Raw genomic sequence first — 6,108 nt, 5'->3', positions numbered from 1 at the left:
AGTCACGCCGTACTAACTTATCCAGCTACTTCAGAAATTCAAATTGTTATTTATTCTCTCTTATTATGCAGTGTACGCTTTGAATAAATTGGGGGTTCGAGCAATAATGCGTTCGAATGAGAACTTGATTTTGTGATCTTTCTTTTATATCAAATTTTTTTTAGGCACTTGATGATGGCCATTTCTGGAGGCTGGCGGGAAGTGGCTGGATGAGGAAGGCTGAAGACAGGGTGCAGGGAAGGTCTATGTACAGTATTATCAGGTGTGATTATGGTCAAGCGTGCGCTTATAACTAATAAAAAAAACTAATAACTGCCTGGTAGGTAGGTACTTGATGCAAATACAATATGATACAGAATCGGTATATTCCATGAAGTTTGTACAACAAATATTTAGATTATTTAGTCACTGATTTTTTGTTTTGGTTTTGATGATAGTCGGTGGTAGCAAAACAAAATCTGAATATCTAAAAAATTATTCAACCAAAGTTGCCTGAAGAAACATGGAATAAGCATAAGTATTTTGTGGAGATCTCGGAATTACTTCAGATTAAAATAGGCTATTTAAAATGCACGTAAAATACGAGTACTTAATTAAAAAAAACGTGTTATGAGTCATTTTATGACGTCGTCATCGTCATCATCATGATCAACCCATCGTCGGCTCACTACAGAGCAGGGGTCTCCTCTCAAAGTGAAAAGGGTTTTAACCATAGTCTACCACGCTGACCAAGTATACGGAATGGGAAATTCGACGATGTTTTCCTTAACCGTTAAAGCAAGTGATATTTAATTATTTAAAACGCACATAACTCTGAAAAGTTAGAGATGCGTGAGAGGGGGACGTCCTAACCACTAAGTTATCACTGCTTATGTTATCACCACAGCAAAATTTAAACTGCAGTCTGTTTAAGCTATGAGTAGCTTCGATATTTTGATTATTGACGATACTTGAGTCTGCGGTGTACCTAAGCATACAAAGTAAAAGCAAGTGAACCCCTATTTCGCATGCAAGAAGCTACCTATGGCTTCGAGCAAGGCAATTTGCTAAGTTGACCCGCAGTGTTCGTGTAAAGTATAGCTACCTACACCGCCGCATTCAACCGGAAAAGCCTTATCGAGCGGAACAGCTAAGCTTCGCTCAAAAGACGTAGCGTGACATTGAGGCGAAGAAATTGGACAAACTTTTATAAAAAGACTAGATCCCACCAATGTTGCCAAGCTCACTACTTCATAATGCTTTCACTGTTAAAAAGTAATGAGATCTCTAGTAGAGCCAAGCCCCTAGCTGAGCGTCGATTTGTGCTGCTCATGAGGGCTGTCCCAAGTCCAACGTATTCTTAAAGATTAGTTTAGTTTAGTTAAATTTTAGATTAGTTAAAGTTTAATTTAGTTTACAGTATTCTCTTAAGTGCTCTTTACTGTACCACATTTATAACAACATTTAACAAATAACTCTACTTACCTATCAGCCCTGACTCTACAACCCCCACATTTTGGTAAAAAAGTATGGCTTAGCCGTTGAATGTTGGCAGGCAGACATACAAACAGACAGATTTTAATCGATGACGTGCTATGTTACCTGGTGATGCAGTCTAAGATGGACGCGGGCTAACTTGGAAGGGGTATGGTGTACCTCTTATTGGTTTCTATGCAGCATTGTACCAGAACACTAATTCGCTTGGCATCAAGCCTTTCCGGCCATGGTCTCTCACTACACCAGACCGGAGCCAATATAAATTATTAATTCCCAAATTGCCCCAACTAAGAACTGAATCTGGGACCTTTCAGTTAGCGCCAAGAGGTATCAAGACCCGCTGTCGTTAGTATAAAATATTTCATGAGAAATGTACATTTTTTATCCTATACGGGATTGGTGGCACTGGCATGTCAATGAACGACCTGAATCAATATAGATATTATCCTTTTGTTAGCATAATCCTGGATAGGAAAATGATAAATATTTTCCCTTTTTATTTATTTACAGTAAAGTGATGTAAGCTGTGATAGTCCGCCTCCTAAGCGGAGGTCAGGGGTTCGATCCCGGACACGCATATCTAACTTTACGGAGTTATGTGCGTTTTAAGTAATTAAATATCACTTGCTTTAACGTTGAAGGAAAACACCGTGAGGAAGACTGAGAGTTCTCAAAAATGTTTTCAAAGGTGTGTGAAGTCTGCCAATCCGCACTTGGCCAGCGTGGTAGACTATGGCCAACCTTTCTCACTCTGAAAGGAGACCCGTGCTCTGTAGTGAGCCAGCGATGGGTTGAGATCATGATCATCAGAGCGATGTACTAACAATAAAATAAAATTGTATTTTAAGGTTGTCATTAGTCCATACAAAAAATCCAGATCCGGACTGAGACTACCTTTTTAAAGCAAATATACTAAATCACACGTTTAGCCTTTTCCAAAAAAAAACCTTAGTAAATTATTATTTCCTGAGCACTGCATGTTAATGTTGTGCACCGAAACTAGATATACTTACTAGATAGACGATTCGCGCAGTTAAAGCTAATTGGCACCAACCCCAAAAAATATTATTATGGAACTATATTAACTCTTGTATACATAATATATTCGGTAATAAATTAAATTATTTTTCAATTTTTAGTGTTTGTGTATCGAAGTCGGTTTTTATTTTTTTTTGTAAAAAAAATTTATTTCACAATTTTTAGTGGTCCCATGGAACTATGCTATGACTGGTTTAAAATCTACTGTTTACTAAGCTATTACACTGATCGCGAGCAATTTACTCTTATCAGTTGAGGAGTTCCAGTATCTATCTTCGAAGATGTTCATCAGATCTTCACCAAATTTAAATGGGACCAACTTTGAAGTATACCCTTTCAAACAAAAAAAGAATTTTCAAAATCGGTCCAGGCGTCTTCGAGCAATCGGGGAACATACATAAAAAATAAAAAAAATAAAAAAAGATTCCGACGAATTGAGAACCTCCTCCTTTTTTTGAAGTCGGTTAAAAAGATATTCATAGATATATATGCCTAAGGCGCCTCCGTAAAATACTTCCCACCTAGTCTTAAAATACTTGCAGCCTTGTTATATTTTTACCTTCATGTTACTTATTTTTATTTCGTAACAGATAGAAGTACTTATCAAAGAGATTTTAAAAAAAGTTCCTTGAAGGCACCCACGTGTACGTACTCGTAAATCATTTGCAGCATTGTTGGATTTTTACAACAAAATCCGTAATCTTTATTTTGACAATATCCTAACAGGGACAATGGTGAAAAAGAGTTTCCTTTTTCCCGTCTGAAACGATTCATTGACCCAAGGCGTTTCGTTTGATATGAAAAAGAAAATGTTGTTTCTTCGGCGAGGTTAAATATTTCCACGGTTACACTCTGGCTGTTTGCTATGACATCAAAAGGTAATAACGCTTAGGACGAAGAACCTTTGGTGTTACCTAGGTTCTTGGTATAATTTTTTTTATTGAACTACAACATAATTATAAATAAATAAAAACCTTTCATTCAGCCAAATTTACAAATAGGTACAAACAGGTAGGGTGTAGTCCCTGTTAGTCCCTGGTAATTAATATTATGTTACATTCTATTATCATCATCGTCAACCGATAGACGTCCACTGTTGGATATAGGTCTCTTGTAGGGACTTTCACACGCCATGGTCTTATGTTGCCTGTATCCAACGACTCATTGCGTTTTTCATTTTACTAGTTACATTTAATATCCTGGTCAAATGGGGCAAGCTATATAAAACTAAATTCCTTTACTGTATACCAATCTTGATATTGATACTTTATTCCTTCTTTCTAAAAATAATTTTCATAAAATATGTTATTAATTGTGAGTTTTTCTCTCGCGTCAGTCCCTCAATTTTGACGATCGTGGCTCCCTCGAGATGTCACCTTCTTCACGATGTTGCGCCATTTTTCCCTGTTGGAGGCCGTATGGAAGGCATTGCAGAAGGCTGTGTCAAACGCTTCTCGAATCTCGTAGATACGAGTCGAACGATCAATGTCTCGGGCTTCGTCCGTGGAGTCTCGTTCCTCCGATCTTGCGTAATTATGAGTAGAACAATCAGTACCCTTATTAATCAGTACCCTTATTATAAATGCGAAAGTGTGTTTGTTTGTTGGTTTGTTGGTTTATTGGTTTTTTGGTTTGTTGGTTAGTTGCTTTGTCCTTCAACCACGTCGCAACGGTGCAACGGATTGACGTGATTTTTTGCATGGGTATAGATAAAGACCTGCAGAGTGACATTGGCTACATTTCATTTCGGGAAATCAAAGAGTTCCCACGGGATTTTTAAAAATCTAAATCCACGCGTACGAAATCGCGGGCATCAGCTAGTGTAAGATATAGGTACTTAATCAATTTATTTTGTTAATTTTTAACATCATTCTAGACTATTGATATATGAGCTAAAATAATATTGAATTATAATTCTCTGTTACAACATAGTGTTTGAAAATATTTTGATCCAAGATATCACATATCTACCCCCAAAGCAGTATCATTACGCTATCAAACTATAGCAACTTGAACAGGGATTTTCCCCACGGGCATACTGGATAAGCTTCACACATTTCTTCTCTACCCAACCAAGAGAGAACTGTCAACGAAAATAATGGCTACCCCTTTTACATTGTAAGGATTATAGAGAAAGGAGGTGGAGCAGACCAAGTTAAAATGGATGGTCAGGCTATTCCGATACTTGTAAGCCACTACCTTCGTCGAACCCTACGATCCCACGGGACTTAGACCGTCGTCAACATAAACAAAATGGTGTTATTGCCCGTATCTTATCTCAGGGAAAAATATCGGCCATGGGTTTCGAGAAAACGATTTCATAGCACACAAATCGACAGCAGCACTTGTCTCATGCAAAATATTATTTCTGAAAATTTCGCATGTGAACAATTTGAGCATTACATCGGTGAGTACATAAAGCTGAGCATTAGGTACATTGCGCAATTTTCTAATGAACAATGATACAACTTCAAACTTTGCTGTAGTGAGTGATGTAGTGAATGAGTGTTACAGAAGCGAATGTTCGTCCAGTGTGCTGTGCCATTGGTAATTTAATGCTTAAAATTTAATTACAAATTGTTACACGTAATTGCTTCTGGCTAATCCAGCTGAAGCTAATAAGCTGAAATGGCAGCGGGTAGATCTTGTCTGTACCACGCACTGCATACCTACCGGTAAGTGTAATGTGGTACGGTCACCAGCCAGATGAACCAATCATTTCAGAGAAAGATAGTTCAAAGATTTTTTCTACCGCTCGGAAGGCTAACGTCTACTAAGGGGCACATGCAGACTGATTCGATAGATGGAATGCTAGGCAAAGTCGGCATCGCAGTGATTTTTCATATTTCTATTTAAACTAGCTGATGTTGTGACTAGTGAACTTCGTCCGCGTGGATTTAGGTTTTTAAAAATCCCGTGCGAACTCTTTCGTTGCGACGTATTTGAAGGACAAACCAATAAACCAACAAATAAACACACATAGTTCGTTGGGATGGGAAACCGACAAGTACGGAGAGATATCAGGCGCAGCACCCAGTAACCGCTATTCACTAGTAAAAAGGGCTCTTATAAATAAGTGTCTTTAAAGTCCGAAAAAGCCATAATCATTACTACGACAAAGCTATTAATATTTAATCGTTACTTAGCAAACAAGAAAAAGCTTTTAGTTGGCAAGTGCACTCGCGTAACCAAACGCAACCCTACTTAACAATTTAAGGAGGCAGCGTAATTCTATCGTGAAGAAGTTGTCTCCGACGGGCCTCTTTACTTTGTACCACAGATATATACCTACAGATATGAAACTAGCGTGGCCCCTATAGTCCCTCTCGCTCATGCAGAGGAACTTTCTTGTAAAATGTGATTCCTTTTATTTTACGTTCGCTTCGGCTATTGTAGCCTAGTATGTATACTGCAACCCACTATTGCACAGTAACTAAAAAAAGAAAAATTGTATTCATTTTTAAAACAAATCAATTATTTCTTTAAAATACTTGAGTCAACATAACCTCACTTCACGTTGCTTGTCAAGATTTTTCGTACAAAATACATCTTGACAAACAAAAAGTGGCCACGGTCATATGGACAAAAACTGAT

The 6,108-nt window shown here is 37.8% G+C and overlaps 1 protein-coding gene across 1 annotated transcript in view; it reads left to right on the top strand.

The window, feature by feature from the left end:
- The window catches only part of RpL15 (ribosomal protein L15), a 410,749-nt gene that overhangs the window by 86,143 nt on the left and 318,498 nt on the right, over positions 1–6,108 (top strand). The window lies entirely within an intron of this gene.

The sequence above is a fragment of the Maniola hyperantus genome, chromosome 10 (genome assembly GCF_902806685.2).
Source record: "Maniola hyperantus chromosome 10, iAphHyp1.2, whole genome shotgun sequence".
Classification (NCBI taxonomy): Eukaryota; Metazoa; Arthropoda; class Insecta; order Lepidoptera; family Nymphalidae; genus Maniola; species Maniola hyperantus.
This window is presented reverse-complemented; position numbering and strand designations above follow the sequence as displayed.